Here is an 11,253-nt window from a genome sequence, read left to right as displayed (position 1 = left end):
CATGCTCCAATATAATCAATTTCAAATATAAAAATTATACACATCAAATATCCATTTAAAAATCACATAAACTCAACTTAAACAAAATGATCATGGATAACTCATTTTTTTTAAAGAAAACAAACTGAACCTGTATAACCAAGTTACACCCAAACATATTATCAATACAACTCAAATCAAATTATCCTACACTTCCAACATTTATAAACATTCAACTCAATTAATTACCAATTCCATACATTCCACGCATATTATATATATATTTATATATCATATCATTCACCATATTATCAACAAAACATAGCTACCATATATTACATATAAATAAGCCATAGCCGAAATTATAAAATTAAACACTTAATCAAGAACCCATAAATCAAAAACCAAAACAAATACTAATGATTAAAGACAAGCCATTTTTCGCATGGCTATATACATACAAGTCCCAAAATCAATTATTTCATCCAGACTATACATGCCATAATCTCAAATTTTAACTTAGTAAAATACCGAAGAAAACAGTCGATAGTGTGATAGGCTTGCTGATGATCCCCGAGCTCGTAACACGACTCCAAAATCTATAAAACCGAGGTAAACAAAAACACACATAATAAGCTATTAAAGCTTAGTAAGTCTTAAGCAGAAATTCAAATATATATATTTATATATTAATACTTATTCCATCATTAAGTTAAAATAAACCAAAGATCCTAATATTTTGTATCATATAACGCTTTAATAAAATCACATTAAATTTTCATATAAACAAACCATATGGCCAAATACACATAAATATTTAGCAAAGCCAAATATTCAATAAATCATTATGCCAAATTATGTTTATACTCAAATGGTTAACTCATACTCTATATTCCATTTCAAACTATTATCAAATTAAAAATAATCAACTTACCTTAACACAAATTAAGCAAATGGCTAACACATACCTGAATAATTTAGCTTTCTTAACACCTTTATTTGCTTTTACTATTGCTCACATAAGATTTATAGAACATAGAGCCTTGCATAAAACACCGGCATAAAGCCTGATACATTTCACCGGCATAAAGCCTGCTAGACATCAAGTTTGAATTAATTCACCGGCATCAAGCCTGCTAGGCATTAGGCCTAAAAATCTCAGATACAAAGATGATCTTTCGTATAATTTACAACATTAAAATTCAGTTCAAAGAATTTGTAACCTATATTCGAACCACACACATATGTATGTAAAATTTATACATTAAATTCAGCTCAATAACTTTAAATATATATATTCGAACCGTATGTGCATATATATATTTCATAATATTAAGTTCAACTCAAAGAACTTGTATCATATATTCAACTTTATTTATATATTTCATAACTTTAAATTCAACTCAAGAAATTAAATCTTACATTCGAACTACATATCCATGTAAATTCTACTATTAGTTTCATATCATTGAACCTAAAGCATACTTTAGTTAATATGCATGTAATTTATACCATTAATATTAACCTCCCAAAATCAAATTCTATGTTCGGCTTTCACATAGAAAAATCATCAAATTTTATTCAATTTATATACTTTTAGTTCCAGCTTACTAAATGTATGATAGATATATTTATATAAATTCCAAATTAATAACATTTAAATTGCTATTAGACTTACCTCATATATCGATGGACACAGTCGACTACTCGACTACTTTTGACTTCCCCCGATCCAACTCCGTTTTCTTCGTTTCTCGATCTAAACATATTAAAAATTAACTCTTTTATTCAATAATTCATTTAGTTTAGTCCAAAAACACACAAATGGGTAAATTACCAATTTGCCCATAACATTTCACACTTTTTACAATTTAGTCTCTACTTCAAAAAAATATAAAATTAACAAACTTTCATTGTACCATAGCTTAGACGAATGTTCAATAAGCTCATGTAAGTCCATGCATGACATATATTTCACATTTTAGTCCCTCAATTTACACTTTTCTTAATTTCGTCCTTAATACACATTTTTATTAAAAATTACTAATTAAAACATGAAAAATCTAACAACATATATTTATTTTCCATCATCTAACAACAAAAACAGCAAGCTCTCTTCAATGGCATATCACAAAATACACAACCAATTCAAAATTCAAGCATGGGCTTTAAAGATAACTTAGCAACGATATCAAAAACGTAAAAATTATCAAAAATCAAAACAAAACTAACCTTGAATTAAGCTTGTAAATTGGCCGAACCTAGCTTATGTGTTTTTTTTTCTTTTTGTTTTCTTTAGTTTCGGTTCTAAGAGGATGAAGAATAATGAATTATATTTTGATATAATTTAACATATATTAACACATTACTAGTTTACTTATTTAACCTTTGTTTATAAAATTTATATACCTTATAATACAAGGTCATTCTTGACCAATACCACCCACTTACTTAATAGAGGGCTAATAACCTATTAAGGACTCCATATTAAAAAGGCATTAGCAATTTAACACTTTACACATTAACTAGCCTTTTTATTTTTTTTACGCGATCAAGTCCTTTTTCTTTAATTAAGCACTCAAACCATAATATTAATTCACGAAACTTTCACACATGAAAATTCACACATAATAAACACCAAATAAAATACTAAAATATTTTTTTTAGACTCGGATGTGTGGTCCCGAAACCACTATTCTGATTAAAGCCAAAACCGGGTTGTTACATCCATTATCAAACATTCATTTATGAATGACATCATATCATTTATGTACCATGAAATTCATCTCTTTTACTTTAATTTCATACTATTCAACTCGTTTCTGGGGTCTGACGATTCATTCGTATTCATTTTGGCCATAGGGCTTATTTTTTTTACTGATTTACACATATGACCACATATCTTCTTTATCTCAATTCTCATAGTTACATGTTTGGCTCAATAGCATCAAATATTACCATATTCATATTATTTACCAACTTATAATTTGTAACCCCTATATCCTGACTCAAACTCTAACGGATACTCGAATCGTTCAACCAACACACCGAACTTGTACCGAAGTGCATCATTGGTTAAATCGAAGTAGGGTAACAGACATTGATCTGTCGTAGTTTGATACATCAAATTAGGCTCTCCAATACACTCAAAGAGCTTATTCTCAAACAAATTAAGTGTCTTTTATATGTTTTTATTGATTTTTAGCTTTAAGCATTAATAATTTTTTTTGCTTAGTGTTACACCCTTTTTAGATTGAAATTGACCAAATAGTGCCATGGGGGACTTAATGATGTGATTGAGTTGGTGTAGGGAAACGATAATGGCTCAAACACAAGAAGATCATCATTTAGAGTAGGTATCGCGACCCCGATCCGATGGATATCGTGATACCCCAAAGAAGTTGACGTGAAAAAAATTGAGGCAAACTCCAGTGATATCTTGATACCAAAGATAAGTATCACGACACCGAGACCCAAAGACCCCTAATTTTGATACTATTTTGGGTATCGCGATACCATTCCCTGATGGGGAGCAAATTTACTGTAAGTGTAGTTTTTGTCCAACACCAACATCAATCAAAATACAACGTCTAGAGGTACTTTAGTTCAAAATTTTGGGTTGTAATTGGATCTTAAAATCCACTTTTGGTTGAGAACTAAAAAAAAGCTGTTCACCTTACTTTCTTTTCATATTTTTAGCTTTCTAGTTAGCTTCTTCCTTTCTAGATAATAGTTTTAAGCTCTTTCTGGTTTTAATGTTAGTTAGTTAGTTTTTACTGTAGCTTAGTTTAATTTACATTTTAGTACTCCAACTCTCTTTGTATTTTCAATTTAATCCAAAGTCATTAATATAGCTCAGCTCCATTTTCTTTTCTTAGATAAAAATATGAACTTTAGTGTTATTTTTAACCACCATTGTTTCTACCTTCATCTTCATCAAAAAAACTATCAAGAAAACTTTAATGCCATGTGTGGTTCGCATGAATGGCAAAACCATTCATTCTTTATTCGATGCAAAAACCTTAAACCGTTGTTTGCTTGACCGAATGAGTTAAATGACTGAATCGATATTACAACCTTATTCCTTAAATGGTTATAATAGCCATTCAATAATACAACCAAATAATGACTATTCCAGCCTCTCATATTATTTTTCTCAAAAATACCCCAAAAATATTGTTTAAACCACAATTGAACAAGAATATTGCTACAATAACAAAACTTTTTTAGTTAATGTACAGATAACTGAAATTAGCCTAGAAATCAATTGCTTCTTCTACACATATAACTAAAATTAACAACCCATTCCAGGTGACAGAAATCCTTAATGCAAAGAATCCAAAACAAGTTTTTTTATATATTACATGAAGAACATAAAAGAAAACTCAAGTTGATCTTGGGTTTGGGTGATTTGAAATTATTTAAGATTCAATTTTTGTTGAGAGAAAAGGTGAAAAATCAATGGTGCCCAACAATGGAGGGAATTTTTTATTATGGATATATGGGTTTTGGTGAATTTTAGGATAAACTAACCAAAAAAATTGGAAGAGGAGGTGGAGATAAAGTTTAGATGAAGTTTCGTTAGTTTTTGGGTATTTAATTGGTGATGGAAGGTGGAAGACAATAATGACTATGGTGGTTAACCAAAACTGGGAATAAAAGCTATAATTTTTGGGGTTTAAAGACAAATTCTAGAGAGGAAGATACATGAGAGAGAGGAGAGTAAAAAAAACTGAGTAAAAAAACTAAATTGGGTGTTTATACCTAGTAAAAAAGGCAAAACAAATTTATTGTTTTATATTCAATATTCATATTTTTTTTGTAAATCATTTGATAAAACGGATGTCTATAACCCCCAATTTCATCCTATTGTAACCCCTAAATAATTTATAAGGTACCCTAATGTTGATCTGTTAAGTATGACTCATATTTTCAGTCAAATTTGAAAAATAATCTTTTAGTTAAACTCTGTTTATTTATTTTAGTCAAACACTGATTAGTTTAGATTATTTTATTATTAGTTGACATATGAATTTAGCCTATAAATAGGCTCTTTTACAACTTGAGTAAATACACCCATTAGAGATTAGAACTCATAACACATTTAGAGAATTTTGTGTTTACGTTTTGAGGGTTCTTTGTTTTCGTGGTTTAGGGTTTAGTTTTATCTCCATCTTTTATACTATTCGTTCTTTTGCCATTATAGGAAAATTATTTTTGCCCGTGGTTTTTTATCCTCTTTGGAGGGGTTTTTTCACGTTAAATTTGCGTGTTCAATTTCTTAATTTATTCCGCTATTTTTGGTACTTGTTGCTTAATCGGGTCGATCCCTAACAAGTGGTATAAGAGCTAGTTCAATTTTCATAGATCAGCCCATTCAGATATGGCAACAACAAGGTTTGAAATTGAGAAGTTCGATGGTGAGACAAATTTCAATCTGTGGCAAGTTCGGATGATGGTAATTCTAGTTCAATCCGGTTTGAAAAAGGTTGTTACTGGGAAAAAGCCTGAGAATCTAAATAAAACAGAATGGGAAGAGCTTGATGAAAAGGCCTTGTCTACAATCTAGTTATGCCTCGCGAATACTGTATTGCAGGAGGTATAGATGGAGAAAACCTTATCCGCCTTGTGGAAAAGGTTAGAAACTCTTTATCTGACTAAATCTCTGGCTAACCGTTTAGTGTTGAAACAACGTCTATTTACGTTTCGCATGAACGAATGTGAGCTTCTTAGAGATCACATCAGTTAATTCATTACTTTTTTAAATGATTTAAAGAACGTTAAGGTTCATATTGATGATGAAGATCAAGCTATGCTATTATTGTGCTCTTTACCCTCTTCATACAAGTCTTTAAAGGAGACCCTAATTTATGTTAGAGACAAACTCTCGTTCAAATATGTGAATGGTCATTTGTTGAGTAGAGACAAACTCGACAATGAGCTTCATTTGGATAGCAAGGCAGATAGGCAAGCTTCCGTTTTGATGGCATCAAAGAAACGAGACAAAAGGTGTCGCTATTGTAAAAAGTTAGGTCACGTCAAAGCAGATTGTTATAAACTGCGAAATAAAAGAGCTACTGAGAGTAACGAAGAAGATGTAGCTGGTGCTAATTTGGCCGATGAAAGCGGTGATGATTTCTTGTTAGTGTCAACGAGCGATAACTCCAAGCTCACGTCCAAATGGATCCTAGATTCGGGATGTTCTTTCCACATGTGTCCCAATAGAAAATGGTTCACTACATACAGTTCGGTTAAAGGTGGAGTTGTGCTCATGGGAAACGATTCATCTAGTAAGGTAGTTGGTATTGGAACTGTTAAAATTCGGACGCACGATGGGACAATTAGGACACTCTCAGATGTCAGGTATGTACCTGATTTACGAAGGAATCTCATCTCCTTGAGTATTCTAGACTTGAAAGGATGCAGAATCAACATCGAGTCGAGCGGTATTAAAGTATCTCGTGGAGCTCTTGTTTTGTTAAAAGGTAAAAAAACTGGGAGTCTTTATATTATGATGGTTCTACAATGACCGGTGAAATCGGACGTCCCTCATCTGTTACAGAGTCGAAGTCAACTCGTTTGGAGCGGAGGCAACTTGGTCATAGGAGGGAAAAATGTATGACCGTTTCGTTGAAGAGAGATTCTCTTTTGGACACAGGTTTTGAAAAGTTAGGGCATTGGGTTTGTGAAAATTAGACCCGGGTTAGTTTTGATTTGGTAGTGTACAAGTCGAAGGCTAGAAGTCTTCCAGTTTCTAAGCACAGATTCGACTCAATTAATTTTCTGCATAGTTCAAGATAGGCTCGTGGCGGGCTTTGGCAAAGATGGCGTTGTAGAAATATGAGTCAAGGTGGAGATTTGTTAAGTATGACTCTTATTTTTCAGTCAAATTTGAAAAATAATCTTTTAGTTAAACTCTGTTTATTTATTTCAGCAAGCACTGATTAGTTTAGATTATTTTATTATTATTTGACATATAAATTTAGCCTATAAATAGGCTCTTTTACAACCTTAGTAAATACACCCATTAGAGATTAGAACTCATAACACATTTAGAGAATTTTGTGTTTACGTTTTGAGGGTTCTTTGTTTTTGGGGTTTGGGGTTTAGTTTTATCTCTATCTTTTGTACTATTCATTCTTTTTCCATTATATTAAAATTATCTTTGCCCGTGGTTTTTTATCCTCTTTGGAGGGGTTTTTCCACGTTAAATTTGTGTGTTCAATTTATCAATTTATTCCGCTATTTTTGGTACTTGTTGCTTAATCGAGTCAATCCCTAACATGATCCTTAATACTTTGTAATTTATGGTTCTTGAAGTCCTATAATAAAGGGCATGTATAAGCTTATAGTAGGTCAATCTGAAAGTTGAATAATCCTTTCATCTTTTATTCTTCTCTTTTGTCCATTTTATATTTCTTTTAGTTTTATATCCATTCTATATTTCTTTTAATTTTATAACATGTTTTTTTATAATCACTTAAATATTAATATTAATTTATACCATAATTATTCAAAAATACTAATTTATATAAAAATGAAAATATTTAATAATTATATATTTTTATTAAATTATTTAAAAATAATTCATATATTAGTGTGATTATTTTTAAAAGACATTAAACAATATATTAGTCATTTGAATAATTTTTTATGATTTTTTATTTTTTTATAAAAAATAAAGGGTAGATTTGTCATTTTAGCATTTAACGGTTTTGGTTTTTTAATATAGACACAAATAAAAACAAATTTTAATTTATTAAAGGGCTTATTCCGTCATTCGTGTATTTTTTCCTATTACATATCTATTTATCTCAACCAAATGTATGAATACTATTACAATACTCATTCCATTTCGTCCAACCAAACCATTATTGTGTTTATTCAATTCCACTACAGCCTTATTCCATTCCAGTGAACCAAAAATGCCGAAAAGTTTCTTTGACCCTCTTTTTGTGCTTATTTTAATCTATGATTTGAATGTATATTGGATTGTTGCTTGCATGGAAATGATGATGAGTAGTTAAATTTATGGTGGTTGGTTGATGAAAATGTTGTTTGGTTAGTTTTTGGTATAAGGACTAAATTGTAAAAACTAAACTAAATTGAATAAACTTTAAAAATTAGAATTTATGCCTCTAAGGGAACATATAGATAGGTGAGACTGAGAGGAGATCTATTGAGCATCAATTTGTTTATCCCAAGTTACTTTAGTGAGGTCGAGAGATAAAATGGACTGAATTATCTAATTTGGTAAAATGATGATTGAAAGGTAAAATTGAGCCAATTAGAAGTTTAGGCTTTTTAGATCCCTAATCCAAAGACTAATTAACAACATAGCAGTCAACCAACCACTGTCGTTTATTGAATTGTTAATTTCGTAGTTTTATGATTTTACAATTTGATCCTTGTCAGTGTTAGGTAGTTACTTACCTTAATTATCCCCGATCATGAATTACCGTAATATAGAGCTTAATGGGTTGTTAGCTAGACTTTTTTGTTGCATACTTGTCGATTAGGAGTCACCCAGTCCCCGAACTTTCTTGGGTTTGATCTTTGGAATACTCTAGTGTTCTATTGTAACACTACAAATATGACAACTCGACCTCTCACACTTGCAGTGCACCACTATATTATTGATTATTTTTGAGTAGATTCTTATCCCCGGTGCATGCATGCCAGGGCACAGTTAGGTACATAAAGTTCAAGATAGTGCATGAAGTGCATACTGGCACGCAGAGTGCATACTGGCGCACAAAGCCATTATTGGCACACAAGGTGCATCCTAGCACATAATCGCATAATCCTATACTCAATCCAATCCTATGGCATGCCAACTATTTTAAACATAGCCCAAATAACTAATAGGGTACAATATTCAACTTATTACAATTTAGTACAGTTACCATTTATTAAATATATTCACTGTCGTGATTCAATTCATTAACATATCATATGTAATTCATATAATTCAATACATAATTTCACCTAATTCCATAAAACATATCATATTTCAAGCAATTCATGTTATTTTACATTTTATTCACTTTAGTCCTCTATTTTGACAATCTATATTCAAGCTCGATCCAATAGTTCAATTTATCCCTATTTACTCACCTTGACATTTCTATGTGCAGATAAGATTAAAATGCAATCAATTAATATGACCTTAAATCCTAAATGTACAAACTGAGATTTCGTGCATCACTCGTCGACGATTTTCTCTTTTCCTTTCCCTCACGACGGTCAAATGTCTTAAGGGTTTTAAAGCTTTTCTTTCTTCTTTGGTTATGGTGGACAATGTTGGAGGAAGAAGATGATGCCTATTGTTATCTTTTTCCACTAATTTTTTTCTTATATACTATGCTTAATTTTAATTAAACCTAATTAATTAACTTAATCATAATTAATTAAACTTTAATCTTTAATTAGTTTAATCTAATTGTATCCAACATCATCATCCACTAACATCTAATTAAAATAGGTTTATTTTCCATTTTAATCCTTTGGTTAATTGCTATTTAAATCCGTAAACCTTAATCTAATTAAAAATTTATAGTGGTTATACTTTTACGATTTAGTCCTTGAGCCATAATTACTTACAATCTCGGCTAAATCCTTTAACCAAATTTCAATACATCTATACCCTAACTCCGTACATATTAAATAAGGATATTTATAGACTCATAATTCCAAAATAACTTTTTTGGATACCATTGGAAACCAGGTCATTACAGCATGCATTATTGCTTTTATGCATATTTTATTTTACATTATTTGACATGACTAAGTATGAAGTTCAATTAGTCAATATGAATTATTAAATTCAATTAATTAATTTATCATAAGTTGTTAAATTTAAGTTAAGCTTATGATGTTCCAAATTCATAGTAGAATATTTAGTCAGAAAACTTAATAGTTTATTCAATTGATATCTTTAATTCCACTCATTAAAGATTATTTTATTTAATAAAATATGATTAATAGATTTTTTCATGCGAAATTTAAATAATTTATTGAAATAATATTTTAATTAAGATATTTTTTTATTTAATAAATTATAATTAATAGACTTATTAAATGAAATAGCTATAATTTTACTTAAAATTTTAAAAAATATGTTGTTATAGAGAACTAAATTAATAAATAATGTACTTCATAATCATGAGTGTTGTTGTTATAAGTAAAAAGTTGTTATTGAAAATTATAAAAAATCAATTCTACTAAAATTTGACTGTTATAGTGAAATGTTATCATAAAAAGTGATTGTTATAGAAAAGGCGGACCATAAATATAATAAATCTAAGTCAATTCTTTAAATATAAGATAAAAAACAGAAAACAATATTTTTATTTTTTCCCTTTTTTCTTCTCTCTTTTTCCATTTTCTCCCATTTCCCTTCACCCAACCGAAGTCCAAGTATAATATCTACTTTAATCTACAGTTATAGATCATAGATATAGTTTCATTTCGAAATTCCAATTTGGATTAAATTTGAATGACTTTTAATGGATTTAAGTTTTACATTCATGAGAATGGTGATCCATCATCAACTTTCGAAATGAGCTAAAGAGTATCCCATTCCAACGGCCATTGATATATTGCATGGTTATTTACAGTACGTAACAATGTGGGTTTACGGTAAAAAAGAAAAGAGAAAAAAAAAAAGAGTTGTAAAAGGTAATAAAAGAAGAAGGTAGGACAGTGGAGAAAAAAAATGTAGAGAAAGGGGGGGGGGGACAGAAGGAGGCGTCCAATCAAATATATGAAAAATCCAGGCATTCATGCATGACGAAAGCAATCCAAATTGCCCACATATGAACAAATTTAATGCAGGCTCAGCTCTGATTTGACGTATTTGTCCTAGTTTTTTCGACAAAATTTACTTCTCTTCTGCAATTTGTTTTGGTACTGATTTGTGACTAGACACTTGGTGCTTAGCAACCCAACAAGCTTATTATGCAACTTATGGAATCCTTTCCTTTATTTGGATTTTTTTTATTCTTATCTTCCTACATTAATTTTTAAAACTATCATAACTGATATTAATTCATGTGATATTTAAGTAAGAAGATATACTACATTTCAACATACTAAAATTTACATTTTCTTACACTAACAACAATATAGATACTAATTAAATTAAAACTCAACTACATTTATATATAATCTAATTATATTTAAAATCTGAAAAATTTTCCATTTATAAAACTTAAACCCTAACTCTTACATAGAGATAGCTGACTCCATTCGGTTTGATTAAATTGATAGAAT

The 11,253-nt window shown here is 29.9% G+C and overlaps 1 long non-coding RNA gene across 1 annotated transcript; it reads right to left on the bottom strand.

Moving 5' to 3' along the window:
• Window positions 1-376: 376 nt before the first annotated feature.
• LOC121215561 (uncharacterized) lies at window positions 377-1,242 on the bottom strand. The gene is made up of 2 exons (XR_005911484.1): window positions 948-1,242; window positions 377-578 (listed from the first exon to the last, which is right to left on the bottom strand). It is a non-coding gene; the product is annotated as an uncharacterized lncRNA (long non-coding RNA).
• Window positions 1,243-11,253: the final 10,011 nt, after the last annotated feature.

Source organism: Gossypium hirsutum, chromosome D03 (genome assembly GCF_007990345.1).
Source record: "Gossypium hirsutum isolate 1008001.06 chromosome D03, Gossypium_hirsutum_v2.1, whole genome shotgun sequence".
Lineage (NCBI taxonomy): Eukaryota > Viridiplantae > Streptophyta > Magnoliopsida > Malvales > Malvaceae > Gossypium > Gossypium hirsutum.
The sequence above is the reverse complement of the archived record's forward strand: the minus strand, read 5'-3'. Positions and strand labels throughout refer to the sequence as shown.